Here is a 15,920-nt window from a genome sequence, read left to right as displayed (position 1 = left end):
TGTGAATGTTTAACAGACAATGAAATGAAAAATAGAAAAATCAAAGGCATTATCTATCTATCTAGCAATCTAGTGATCTAGCTATCTATCATTTATCTGTTTGTCACATGATTCCTTGTATGGTGTGGGGAGTTGATAGAGGGGCAGAGAGATCTGGAAACAAACTCTATTAATTAAAAAAAACAAAAAGAAAACTATCTATTTTGGTCTTTGCTTTATTCTTGTCTAATGGATATTTTGCTCAATTGCATTAATTACATGTTTTAAATTTATTTTGCTATCTATATATATGTTTGCATTATTACAATTTACAGATTATGATTAAACTTCTGAGAAAAATAATTTTTGCATTAATGACTTTTAAATCAATCAACCTAATGGCTACCGATGGACATTTCTAGGGTTATAATATAATGGACTTGTGGTGCTTCTTCTTAAAGCAGTTTTCCATGATTCATGAAAACTTTCTCTTTTGTGACATTTTTTTTTATGAAATGCCTATTTGTGGACACCCACAACAACATGGGAAAGACTCTTGCTGACTAAGTATGTCCTAATTGTTTTGAGATATCTGCCATGAGAAGTCTAGAGGTAATATTTAAAATGCCAGGGGCAATTTCTGTCAACTGACTTTGGAGAATTTTCCACTGGATTCAGTTTCTAGTTGGATTCTAAAGCTGTCTCAGCTATAGAACAGAACCTGAAGACAATTTATTTACTGGTTGCACCCTATAAAATGGAAAATTGCTCTCTTGGGCACTAGACCAATATAACTAGGAAACCTAATTCTTATTTTTCTTAGCAATACAATCAGAATTTTCAGTATACTCATCAGTCTGAGTAAAGGAATAATGTTAGAAGTAAAGGAACAACAGAACGTTGTAATGAATCCTAAATAAAAAAAGAATAACTTAAAAAAATGCTTTGTGGAGCACAAGGGACAAGGGAAGATCAAAGACCATTCCTCAACGTGAATGGTTCGATGAAGAACAGCTCACCTTTTATCTGGCTCTTGTTTTCTCTACCAAAGGGGATAATCTAAGTTACTGTCAGTGACCTTTATTTTCAAATTGATATCTTTTGTTTTATACATCCTTTTTTTTTTTTAATTGGGAATCTGTCCCTCCTCCATAACTACCCAGTGAGCAATGTCTCATAACAAAGATTACAAAAGAAAGGGGGGAGCTAGCAGTTTAATCAGACTTTCCTCCAAATCAGCTGAATCTGATAGTTCCTGCAATATTCCACACTCAAAATCTCCCATTCCATTTCTGCAACAGAGATAACTATGTTTTCTTATCTCTTCTCTAGCCCAAACTTGATCATTATCATTATATAGTATTCAATTTCTTCTTATTGTTCTTTTCACTTACAATTTTATAATCACTGTGTATAGTTTCTGGTTCCACTTATTTAACTCTGCATCAGTTCACATAAGTTTCTTAATCCTTTGCCCCCCTGAATTCTATAGAATCATTATTTCTTTCTGAGAATATATTCATATACTACTATTTTTTAAACTATTTACCTATCAATGGACACTCTGATAATTTAGAGTTCTTTGCTGCTTCCCTACTCCCCAAATGCTGTTATGAATATTTTAGTTTGTATGCATCTTTCTGTCTTTGACCTCTTTAGTTTTTATTCTTGGCAGTAGACACTTTGGGTCAAAGGTCATGAACAGTTTAGTCACTTTTCTTATATAATTCCAAGTTGTTTTCCAGAATAATTGGACCAGTTCATGGATCCACCAATAGTATATTAATATTCCTGCCTTTCCATAGATCCTTCAAAATGAACAATTTTCTTTTTTAGTCATCTTTGATATTTCTGAGTCAGTTAAAATTTTGACATTTTATTTTGCATTTCTGTTAGTACTAATAATGTAGGATTTATATGTGTATAATTATTGATGCCTTGAATTATCTTTTTGAATACTGTTTGATCACCTATATATTCAAGCTTCATTTCTTTTTTGAAACTGGTAAATGAAGATGACATCAAAGATATATGATATATAATTTACATAACACATTTAACATGTTTTTCATCTGCTAGATAAGATGGAGTAATATGGGCTAGATGGTAATATAATTAGGCATATTTGGACATTATGAATGACTTAACCCAAATAATAGTGCTTAACTGATTGATATTATCTAGGAGAAATATCTCTATTGGAATGTCTCAGAGATTTGTATTTGAATGTAACAATGGAAAATGTAGATTTAAAAAAATCAATGATATGAATAAAAGAATAGATGGCAGGTTCTTCAATTTGTTGATGGCACTAAATGTGGGTGATAGCTAATCTGCTGTAGGATAGAATCAGAATGCAAAATTTTGACAAGCTGGAATGTTGAGTTAAATCTAATAAAATGCAATAGGGATAAATGTAAAGTCTTACACTAGAGTTTAAAAATTTAATTGTGTTAGTTCAAGGAGGCACAGGTAGAAAATAGTTTTATAAATATTCAATGGTTCTATTAGACTAATCAATTTAATAGTAAATACTGACCTGGTCTTGGATCCAGGATGACCTGAGTTCAAGCCTAACCTTTGACTTTTTCTGTAGTCATGGTGAGAAGCACTGGAGTGCCATCAGTAAATTAGGTTAGAGTTTCTTTCTGAACTCTATAATCATGGGAAATAGAATTTTGATAGGAAGTAGTCAAAGATTTGGGGAAAATGCATTTTCTCATTATTCTAAAGGAAAGTAGTTCAGAAAAAATATTGAAGAGAAGTGGACAAAGTAAGAGCTTTTCTTGTTGTCTAAGGTAGGTAAGATTTGGGAGTCAAAACCTAAAGCAGGAAGTAAATACAATGAAAAAGACATTAGAGCTAGAGAAAACTGGTTGGCAAGCTGGGGCCTGACTTTCCACAGTTCTGGAACCCTGGCTATGACTTAGTCTCCACTGTTAAATGGGGTTGTTCTGAGGAAAATGCTTAGTAAACTTTAAAGTGATAGGCTACATAAATGGGAGCTATTTTGGTTGGCTTTTATACAGTGGAAAGGAATCCTCACTATTCTCTCCAAAATGGCAATGAGATAAATGAGGTCATGAATAAAAAGTTAGATTTGGGCAATCAAATGAAAGAGGGCATAATAAAGCATTGGGAACAAGCAAGAAAGATGAGTAAGTACAATAAACACAACGAGAAATATAAAAGGAATGAGGTGGATAAGTTGAGACACTAAAAAACTGCTGGTGGAACTGTGAATCATTTTGGAGAGCAATATGAAACCATGCCTGAAGGGTCATCGAATGGTGCATACCCTTTGACCCACCTAGGTCTGTTTCCCAAAGAGTTTAAAGATAGAGAAGAGGAACATATGCACACAAAAATATTTATAATGGCTCTTTCTGTAGCGGCAAACAACGGAAACTGAAGATATTTCCATCAAATGGGGATTGGTTGAACGAATTGTGGTATATGTTTCTAATGGAATTACAATTATTGTGCCATAAGAACTGACAAGCAAGATGATCACCAAAAAACCTGGGAAGGCTTATATACTAAGTGATGCAAAGTGAAGTGAGCAGAACCAGGAGAACTTTGTACACAGTAACAGCAATAATGTATGATGATCAACTATGAATGACTTAATTATTATCAACAAAGTAAGGATCCAGGACAACTGCAAGGGACTCATGACAAAAAAGGCATATCCACAACCATAAACAAGTACAGAGTCCAGATCAAATCAAAACAGACCATTCTTTATTTCCTCCATGAATTTTTCTCTAGTGTAAGCAATGTGCGTTTTCTTTTACAACATGACAAAAATGGAAGTATGTAATATAAGATGATATATGTATCACCTATATCATATTGCCACCTTCTTGGGGAAGTAGGAGAGGTAGGAGGGAGAGAGAGAATGTGGATTGCAAAAATCAGGAAACAATATGTTTTTTAAAATAGAGGGAGAAAAAAGGAATGATGAACTGGGAAATGAACTGAGCAGAAATATGTATATATACATATACATGTATATATATACATACATGTATGTATATATATTTGTCATGGCAGCAAAATGGGACAAAGATAGTCAGGGAAAATAAATGAAGAGAAAGAGAATAGAATGAGAAAGTGAGAGAATAATTAGGAAGCCACTAATTTAAAGAAATAATGTATCATAGGAAATGTATGCCAAATATATTATGAAATGTAAATTTTATTTATTACACAGTATACTCTAGTCCTTACATCTACCCAAATCACGTGTGGTTATGTGATAATTTATTCGTGATGGATCACACTGGGAGACAGATTTGTCTGGCACATGAACATATCTTCCTCTGTTTTATAAACCTATGTGAAAAGAAATATACTAGGCTGTTCTGTACTTTAAAAAGAGATGTGAGATTCAACTCCCCAAACTACATAAAGCAATGTAAGGCCATTCTCCCAGATGTTATTGTGTCATTATTATAGACAATACATAGGTTTTATTTTCTTACTGTGATATGGGTTCCATCTTGCTTCAAATAACATAGCATAATCAATTCTAAATTACAAAATTTATATTCCAGATCCTAAAGCTATGAGGTCTCTTGGACCTCCTTTTTGCCTCGAATTGGGAGGTTTTCCTTTCCATCTAAGACTAACTCTTTTTCTATTTCCATATCCATTGCTTTATCAACCCTTCCTGTCTTCCCAGGAGTGTTATCCTGTCCTCTACTTTCTCTTAGACTTTAGCCTGGTATCTTGCCTTGTGGATCCAATCACTGAGCAGAGATTAGGAGGTGAAAAAAGGCCTACAGAAAAGAAAGGAAAGCTTTAGAATATAATAATAATAACCAAGAGAACATTATACACCTCTACAGAATTAATACTGGAAGGATAAATTCAGAATATTACCTCCAGATTGTGAACTGAAAGGTGAAAACATAAAAGACTTAATTTGTATGAATGTGCCAGTCTCCTGAATGATACCTTCTGTGATGCAGGGTGAGTGAGGAAGGGCTCAGACACTTGTTGATGGAATTTATTATATAGATATGAAGAAAAGTAAGTTAAGCATAAGAAAGAGTATAATAATATAAAAATCAAGGAGGGAAATAAAAAGAAAGGAGAAGGAAAGGAAAAGAAGTAAAATAGGCATAGAGTAGAAGAATAAATGCTTTTCATTTTTCTTTGGCACTCTTTCTATTCCAGTTTTGTTTTGGTTATTCTGTATTCTATGCCTAGACCATCAAGTACAGTTCTATAGCCATTTGGGATGCTTTTGTACATTTTGGAAGATGTACATCTTTGGACTTTGGACCAAATATAGATGTACATCTATATTTGGAAGATGTAGACATCTAGAGACTTAGTACAAGTATTCCTGAAAAAATGGTCAAAATGTCTTGGTCTGGCAATGTTCTTAGCACAGAATACCAGTCAGAGGAATGAAGAAGATAATTGTTTTCAAATTTACCATTAGAATTCCAGGTAGTATTAGCATCACTGGACAGCATTTTGGCTAACTGAAGTTAACTCAATTCAGGTAATTGAGAGATAAGGGAACTACTCATCTATAAAATAATACATGAAAATAATGAGGCACCTTCATGAAATCTCTTATCCACTCTCTATTAGGGATAGCTAGAAGGCTCAGTGGATAGAGTACCAAGCCCAGAGATGAAAGGTCCTGGGTTCAAATCTGGCTTCAGATATTATGTAGTTGTATGACCCTGGGTAAGTCACTTGACTAAATTTTCCTAGCCATTGTAACATTTCTTCTTTGGAACTGATACTAATTTCAATTCTAAGACAGAAAATAAAGATTATTTTTAAAAGGCCCTTTGTGAAGGGAATCCTGTTGTCTCCTGGGTGGCCAGTTATACTTTTTTTTAATATCTTCATCCTATTGAGAAATTTTTCTGACATTGAACCTGAATTGGTTCATCTGCATCTTCTATCCATTGCTTTGGATTTTTCACTATTGGTTCAACCAAAGCATGAATGATTCTTCTTCCTACATAAAATATATTATATTCTTGAAGATAAGATCATCTGGGTTTTCTCTTTTCTAGGAAAAACTTCTTGGCAGTGCTGAACAGGGTTGGAATGGATTGCCTCAGAATGATAAATTTCTATTTTCTGGAGATCTTGAAAGTACAAGTTGGATGATTCCTTGTCAGGGAAGTAATAGTAGAAGGGATTTTTTTAGGTACAGGGTAGACAAGGTGGTCTCTTGGGGGTACTTTTCAATTCTTAAATTCTATGATTTAGATTCTATGAATATTCAAGAATCAAGATATTAGACTCCATGAAGACCCCTTCCATAAGCTTGATAGCAGTCTCGTTAGGTTCACCATTGTGAAAAATATTTATTCCAGGATTTTGGTTAAGATGAAACTAAGTCTTGGTACAGCAAAAGAGGGACTACTACCCAGGCTTCATTGACCTATGTCCTTGGCCACTTGCTCCTAAGTCTGGAGTCTGAAAACTTTTTTTTGCCTCTTCATTGGTGATCCCAAGAAGAAAGAGATAATACATAGTGCCAAACCAACCATAAGAAGCAGTCAAACCCCATAGCTCTTAGTCATCAATAGGACCATCCCAGACTATAGATCAATATGTCCAAATGCAACTTTTTTCTGCAGGTAAAGGGGTAGAATATTAAGAAGGGTCAACAGTTCAGAGTGGTCCAAATGATCTGATTAACTTCTAAGCTAACATAAGAAGCCCCTATGTGGTAACTAACAGTAATCACAAAGAGCCATATGAGGTCCTGCAAGAATAATTTCTCTTCTTTTTACAAGATTGCCAAACCTGTAGTTGAAAGGAATGTTATAGATATAGTTTATCTACATTTCAGCAAAGTACTTGACAAAGTCTCATTTAATTCTAGTTGACAAGATGAAAGAGATGCAGAATGGATAGATAATAGTTAGGTTAAGAGCATTTGGCATTGATTGAATGGCCAGATTCAAACATTAGTTACTTATGGCTCAATATCAAGTTAGAGGGAGGTCTTTTAGTGGAGTGTGTCAAGGATCTGGGTTTGGCATTGGGGGATTCACCATTTTCACTAATGACTTAGATTAAGGCAGATAGATGGCATAATTGTCGAATGAAAATGACAATACTGGCAAGATAATGAACACTTTATATGACAGCTAGAATCCAGAAATCATGGATCAAATCTCCTATGATGGACTAATAAATCAAGAAACATTAATTAAGAGCTTAAATTTCAGTAGGAATGCACATAAAAAACTTTGGGTTCAAAAGGTCAATTTCATAGATATAAGAAGGGAGAGGTATAGCTAGATATAATTTCATCCGAAAAAGGAAGAGGGAATGTGTTTCATTGATCCACAAGCACAATATGATTCAGTGGTATCATAGGGAAACCAAGAAAGCTAATAAGTCATTAAGTTGCATTAGGAAATCACACAGACAAACGACCCAAATGTAGCATCCTGATAATATCTTGCAGTAAGCAAGAAAAGAATTGCTAATACAGACCAGTGCATATTCCTGTTAAATTCTATTTTCTCTGAGAATATTCCATTCAGCATTCATTTCTTGAAGATCTAGCACATGGATAGGTTACATGGGAAAAAATTGGAATCTTACAGGGTAGGACATTAAAAACCAGCTATAGGTCAAATTCTCATCAAATGAGATATCTAAACAGAATAAAATAAAAAACCAATAGGCAGTTAAAATATTCTTCCAGCAGTATCCAAGCCCTACATGATGGCACACTTACTTAATGCAATAATAAAAACAATCAAATTCTAGTTCACTTAAAGATCCTTCATGATTCCTTGTAATTTTTTTTTTGGTAGTGGTCTCTATAGAGTTTCTTTAAATTGCTTAAAATCTTCCATAATTTGTTCCAGCACAAGCCAACATAGCTTGAATGATGAAACCCTAATCAAGGCTGCCCCTTCATTATATTAGTGTTACCCAAACAATTAAAAATGTCTTGGGAATCATTTGAAATCACCAGAACCAGCAAACATTTCACCATCTTTTGACATTCGGTTATTTCCTTTTCATAGGCATACAAAACAGAAATCAATTTGTGCTGAATTGGCTTGATTAGTTAGGTCTTGGGCCCATTAACCTCAAAGTGATGTCAACCTCACATGTCAAAGCTACTTGGACTTGATGTCAGTTGGGCTGTTGGTTTATCATTTTTACTAAAAAAAAGTCTTTCGCCTCTTTCTGGTCCTGTCTCCTGTGCGGCATATACCTTGTTGCTTTCTTCTTTCTGCTTTTACTTACATTTTTTCTGTGAAGTTTCTTTTCCTCCCACTTCCTTTCTGTCAATCCATCACTACCATTTCCTTCAAAACTCAGTTTAGCCGTTATTTTCTTTTGAGAGGACTCCACTAAGTTCACCTCCCTTTCTCACTCCATGTTAACTCATGACATATGTATGTTTCATTTGTGTAGAATGTACCTTGTTGCAGGAATCTACAAGGGGCTATTATTAAGCCCTGCTCAAGTGAGGAAATTAAGACCATTTCTGTAGCTATTTTATTTATTTATTTATTTTAAACCCTTACCTTCCGTCTTGGAATCAATACTGTGTATTGGCTCCGAGGCAGAAGAGTGGTATAGGCTAGGCAATGGGGGTTAAGTGACTTGCCCAGGGTTACACAGCTGGGAAGTGTCTGGTCTGGAAGAGACCAGATTTGAACCTAGGACCTCCCGTCTCTAGGTCTGACTCTCAATCCACTGAGCCACTCAGCTGTCTGCTGTAATGTTATTTTAAAAGATATATAATCCCAATGTTCAGTTACCTAAACAGAATAAAATAAAAAGACTATCAGTCAGCTAAAATGATAACTAACATGATCAAATTGAACTCATAACTGAATCCCAACTACATTATCCCTAATATGTAGTCATGTATCCATTCTTAAAAGGTTCTAGTAATGGAGAACTCAAAAACTCAGTAACTTTCACTCAAACCAGCCTCTTTTCTGGTATCTCTAAGTTTGAGGAAGCTGACTTAACAAGCAACAGAAATTTCTCTCCCTGGAATTTCCATCCATCAATACTAGTTCTCCCTTCCTTCCATATGTCCACCCTTCAAGTATTTAAATGTAATTGTCATGCTATCTCAATATTCCCTTTACCAGACTAATCCCTTCTCACTTTCCTTTCACCAATCCTTCTCTGCTAAGATTTCTAATTTCTTTAGCCCATTGTCATCTTCCTCTGGACAAAGAAGTTTTTTAATGACTTTTCTAAAATGTCACATTCAGAATCAGATAAAAACTCCACATATGATATCATCCAAGCAGAGCACATCAGAACTCTTGCATCTTTTGGGATAAGCAATATATTTCTGTTGACATGTCAAAAGATGGCATTAGTTTTTGTTTTTGTCATGCTGCTGACTAACATGGAGCTTTCAGTCTACTAAAACACCCAAATTTACTTTTCACCCACATACAGCTTTATAATTAAATCTTTATATTTTATTTGTTGATTTTAAATATCTAAGTCCAAGATTATTCATATTTAATGCCATTTTGTTATCAAGATCTTTTTGGATTCTGATTCTTGAAGTCAATTTATTCGTATTACTCAAAGATTTTTGCTATATACAAATTTAATAAGCCAGCAACCATTGCTTAATTCAAGACATTGATAAAAGTGCTAAAACAAGAGGGCCAAAGACATAGCCTTATGGCACTTACTTGTGGAACCTCCGTCAAGGTCGATAGAGATTCATTAATCACTACTTTTTGGGACCAGTTGTTCAACCAGCTTTAAAACCATCTAATTATACTGTTGCTCAATCCATATTTCTATATTTTTCCCCAAAGAAACAATGAGAGAATTTTTTTCAAATCCAGGAACACTAGATCTATAATACTTCCTTCATCAACTAGCTTAGCAACCCTGACAAAGGGGACTAGGCTGGCATACATTTTTCTTTGTAATCTTCTGCTGCTTTTTAGTTGTAATGTGGTTAGGTCCATGCATAGACTTCATCACTTTGCTCAGGTGGTATCTCTTCACTTGGAAGATACTGGGAAGCTGATTTTCTGGAACAATTACAAAGGCATATAAATGGAGATATACTGGTAAATGTTTAACAAATGGCTCTCTAGGCAAAAAACATTGTTTGCCAGATGCACTTTTAAGTTGAATCTGCATTATTAACATATTCTCCACCACTTTCTTAAGTCTAGACAATCAACAAAGCAATAAACCTAGTCCTAATTTATAGCATTTGATGATTTCCAAGTTATAAATGCTCACATGGGAAATTTAACAGTTAGGTCTTACAAACTAGTATGATTTGGCCCTAGAACACTTTTGCCTTATAAGGGCTGTGTTTTGGAGAGAAAGTAGAATTCAGGCAAACTGTAACATGAATAGACATTACTACTTTTCTAGCCATGTGGTTGAGAGGGCTCTTTTTCAGTTAACTTTTTTGATTACATTTAGAATTTTCAGCTTCTTCAAAAAGGCTAGAATCAGCTTCTGGCATTTCTTTGCTTCATTTCCAGTTTGGTGACCAGTGAGAGACTATACACAATATGGAGAAGAAATTTTACCCTCTCAGAGTCCACAAGGCTTCCAAGAAATCATATCCTTTTGGCTTCTTCCTTCAGTTCTTTTTGATTCTATGTCCAGGGAATTGAATCTTCAATTACACATGTGTGAGTCACAGGAATTTAGGGGTCAGAATCTAGACTGAGTGTGATAGCCTAACATTGATGGAATAAAGAGAGAAAGACCTTTGGGAACCCAACTCAGTTGGAGATATCATCCAGCAATATAGCCAGGTCAGGATACAAGCTAAGTGGGACCAATTTTATTTGGAAGCTAAGTTACTGAACCTTCTACCCTAAATACCAAGGTGGTATAGAGGAGAATATGCCCTCCAAGTGCTGGAAGAAATGCTTATATGTTTGTTCTTGTTATATATCATTGAAGTAAACATCTCTATGTGAAAGTTAATTGATAACCCAGGAACTATATGATCATGACTACAAAATACTTTTCTCACAAAAAGTCAGACCTAAATAATTGAAAGAACATTAATTGCTCATGGATGACCCAGGTCAATACAATAAAAATAACAATTTTTCCTAAATTAATTGACTTATACAGTGTCATACCAGCCTACTCAAAAATTTTTGCACCGAGCTACAAACAATAGTAACAAAGTTCATCTGGAAGATCAAAAGATCTAGAGTAGGGAATTAATGAAAAAATGAAGTTAAGTGGCTTAGCTTTACCAAATATTGAACTATATTATTAAGAGACAACCATCAAAATAATATGGGACTAACTAAGAAAGAGATGGAAGACCAGTGGAAAGATTAGGTACTCAACATGCATTAGTAAATGACCATAGTAACCTAGTGTTTGACAAACTCAAAAGATCCATGCTTCTAGAAGAAGAATTCACAAACTGACAAAAACTGCTAGAAAATCTAGAGAACAATATGGTAAAAATTAGGTATAGACTAATACCTCACACCAGATACCAAAGTAAAGTCAAAATGGATTCATGATTTAGAAATAAAGAATGATACCATAAAGAAATTAGGAGAGCATGAAATAGTTTATCAGAGATATAGATAAGGGAAGAATTTAGGTCAAAATAAGACACAGAGAACATTATGAGATGTAAAAATAGATAACTTTGACTATATTAAATGAAAAAACTTTCTGTACAAACAAAAGCAATGGAACCAAGATAAAAAAGCAAACAATAAACTGGGGAAAGGTTTTTATAGAAAGTCTCTAACAAAGACTTCATTTCTCAAATATATAGAGGACAGAATCAAATTTATAAGAATAGAAAGTATTTCCCAACTGACATATGGTCAAAGGATATGAACAGCACATTCTCAGGTGAAGAAATTAAAACTATCTTTAGTCATATAAAATAATGTCTCAAATCACTACTGATTAGAAAAATGATAATTAAAACAACAAGGTATCATTGCCACAACCGTCAGACTGGCTGACATGATTAAAAAAGGGAAATGATAAATATTGGAGGAGATGTGGAAAAATTGGGACACTAATACACTGCTGGTAGAGCTGTGATTTGATGCAACCATTCTGGAGAGTAATCTGAAACCATGCCCAAAGGGTCATCAAACTGTATAGACCCTTTGATCCAGCAATATCACTATTAAATCTGTATCCCCAAGAAATTAAAAGATTGGGGAAAAGAACTTAACATGTACAAAATATTTATGATAACTCTTTTTGTGGTGGCAAACAAGTGGAAACTGAAAGGATGTCCATCAATTGGGGAATGGCTGAAAAAGTTGTGGTATATGTTTGTAATGGAATACTATTGTGCTATAAGAAATGACAAACAAAATGATCATCAAAAAACCTGCAAAGTCTTATATGAAGTGATGTGAAGTGTAGTAAACAGAACCACTATTCCCCAAAGGAAATATATGAAAATGGAAGTTCTGTAGAAAAAGGTAGCCCAGAATCTACTCCTTAGAAGGGAGGAGAATGAGTGTCTAAAGAAATCACATTGCTAATAGCAATTGTATTCTTGTGTAAGAGCTATTTTTTTTTACTGGAATTCAGGGAGTTCATAAATTCTTGGGAGAGAACATTTTCCTATTATCAGCATAGATTTTTAATTTGATTCATCTCGACAATGGATCGTTTATTGAAAAGAAATAACCCTATCCTGCTAGGTCTTCCAGTTTAAAGTTATAAGCTTGCAGTGACTCTGTAAATTAATAAGTATAAGCTCAACATTTAGTAGCTCATAGGGACAATAAACCTACTCTCACCAGGCATTCATTATAGCTTTAAAGCTACACTTCATAAGATTATCTGTCCTAGCACACCAAGACAAGGGTTCGGGATCAGGGGAATGGGGGTATGGGGCAGGCATTGGATTGGAAATGTTCTGAGGCTCATTAGGATCCCAGTTTGATCACTCTTTTTATTGTTATTCTCCTCCTCCTCCTCTTCCATCCTTATTATCCTTCTTTAGGCCCTGAGCTATCAGAAAAGAATGGGCAAAAGGGACGAGTGGAAGAGATTTTAAAAATTCCTTTTGCTTGAGGAGTAGACTTCTGTTTTCATGGAGTCTCAGAGATTTGGTTGTTTGCAGAGAATGATCCAGACCTAAGCAAGCCTCCAAAGTCAGGGAACGATATGGCCTTATTGTATGGAATCTGTACTCAAAAGAAGCTATAGAAGGGCTCTCTCAAGATCTTTCTGAAGAAGTTAGGTTCCCATTGAGACATAGGAGACACTGGTGCAGGACCATCCAGCATGCTGTGCTCACACCAAAGAAGGTGCTGTGCTCTACCAGCAGAGAGGAATTGAAGTAGCTCCAAAGGAAAGTGTGATTGTGCAAATTTAGAGACACCTTTATCCCAAGTATTCACATGGGCTATATGTACCCACCATACAGTGGAGCCTTCTGAGTTCATATTGGTCTGAAAAGCCATAGTCTGACACATTGTACATTAACTCCAACATAATGATGCCAGTTTTGGTTCTCTTTGAGTATAAAGGACTACAATCATACTATGGGATCTTCAAGAACTTTCTCTATCAGAAATGTTTCTTTTTGTGACCCAGTGGGTACAACATGGTAAGGGGAGCCTCATGTGGTGTTTGCATTTCTCTTTCCCTAAATATCTTTTGGGGGTGTGGCCACACTTAATATACTCACATAGGCCATTACCTAAGCTCAAGCTCTTATCATCTCATCTGATCTATTGCCTTAGCTTCCAAAATGGTCTCTTTTCTCTCCAAGCCATCTTTCACATAGCTGCCAAGGTGATATTCATCAAGCATACTTCTGACTATCATTTCCTCACTCAAAATGACCAGTTTTTTTTTTTTACTACAGAAATTTGATGACACTCATCTTTGTTACTGAAAGATCTTTTAAAATTATTATTGGTTTGCTACTTATTACTTTTCAGCTATGCTCTGGATTTTGAATACAGCGGACAATACTGTATATATTTTGTTTTAAGCAGTATGGTACAGTGTAAAGAATGCTGAATTTGGAAGCAGAAGATCTGGGTTAAAATCCTACTTCTGCTGCTACTAGCATGACCTTGGATAGGTAATTTAAAATATCCAGACCTAAGTTTCCTCATCTGTAAAATGAAGGGGTTGTATCAGATGATTCCGGAGGTTCCTTCTACCTACAAATCAAACTTTTCTGTGGGTCCTTCTATTTTGCAGAATGAGAATATACTGAAGGAATGTGTATCATTTTTGTGTGAGCAGTTTTTTTCTCTACCACTAAAATAACTTATAGTCCCTAATTTATCTATGTGGAGAGTGAGTCTTAAACTGGAATGTTGTTGTTATTCAGTCATATCTGACCCTTCTTGACTATATTTGGGTTTTTCTTTACTGGAGTGGTTTGTTGCAGCCTTCTCCTACTTATTTTATAAATGAGAAATTGAGGCACAATAGATTTTTAAGCTACTTGCACAGGGTCACATAGCTAGTAAGTTTTTGAGGTTAGATTTGAACTCATGAAGATGAATCTTCCTAATTCCAAGCCTCATGCTCTATCCACTGTACCACCAATTGTCCCACTGGAATAAACTGCCTAATTCATCTCTACATGCTAGAATGCATTTTCTTCATGGTTTGGCTCATATTGTCTACTTTATAAGGCCTATCCTGAACCCCTCTAGTTGTTAGTGCCCAGAAATTTCTTTGTACTTAATTTGGTGTATTTTATATTTTTATATATATTTAAGATATATAATATATATACAGGCCCACATACACACATATGTGCAGATACTTCATTGATAGCAGAATGTATTCTGTTTTTGTATTTGTATTCCCAAGACCTCCCTTAGTGCCTGGATCATGGTTGGTGTTCAGTGTGTAATTAGAATCTGTTACCCTAAAAACTATGATCCCCAGCAAAACTACAATTCCCAGTACCCCACTCACTTTCTGTCCTTATGTGCTGATGTACACAGGATATAAATTGGGTGGAGGTCCCTTGGTCTCTTTCCTTTCTGTCAAGCTTTGGTAGAGCCAGGATTTTTGAGCAGGTAGAAAAATTTAGTCACATGATTCTATTTTGACAGATAATAAACTTTATAAAAATAATACTTGAAGTATTGTACATTAATTTAAATCCTATATCAGTAAATGCTTCTTGAATATTGGATGAATAATTGTTTTTGATATGACATAACAGGGAGAGTGTTGTAGGGAAGCAACAATAGGCATTAATACATAGTCAATAAATACTTATTATGTGCCTACAACTCTGAGTCAGCCACTGTGTTAAGTTTTGGGGATACAAATATGAAAAAAATACTTCCTCCCCACAAGGAGCTTCCAATCTAACAGGGAGAAGACAACACACAAAAGGAAGCTGTACATTGGGTAGGGAGACAGAAGGTACCCTATGTGGGGGCATCAGGGAGAAGTCAGTGAATTCCAAAAGTAATGTATTCAGGTGGAAAATGAGGAGGTGCCTATCTGAACCACCGCCTAAAATGGATACTTTGAAGTTCATGGCTCCCCGCCTGAATTAAAAGGACAGTGAGTAGCGATGATATGTGAGTGGCTTCCAAGAATGCTTCCACTTTAGAGGTGGATGTAATTTCCCAAAGATGCATTTCTGGGGGAATGACTAAGTCAGAGAAGTCCCCCAGTGGTATGTGGACGTGGGGAGAAAAAGCATCAAAAAGATTCCAGAGTTCTGTGAAGGGCAAGTAGGAGGGGGAGCCCACTTAAAGCAGCAGCCACAAAGGTCTAGAAGAATAGGGGCTGGAGTCTCTATATCTGGAAGAGGCACGGGAACGTGGAAATCTATACAGCAACAGAGCACTCAAATTTGTCAAGATACAGTCGTGTGTAGCATAAATCATGCTGTCATTGTGACATGAGGAGAAATGCTGACTTTCTCCCCAGTAATCCTTTCTTTTTTTTCACTAACAAGCTCAGAGCTGCAA

This window comes from Monodelphis domestica, chromosome 3 (assembly GCF_027887165.1).
Source record: "Monodelphis domestica isolate mMonDom1 chromosome 3, mMonDom1.pri, whole genome shotgun sequence".
In the NCBI taxonomy this organism is placed as follows: domain Eukaryota; kingdom Metazoa; phylum Chordata; class Mammalia; order Didelphimorphia; family Didelphidae; genus Monodelphis; species Monodelphis domestica.
Note: the sequence above shows the minus strand (reverse complement) of the source record.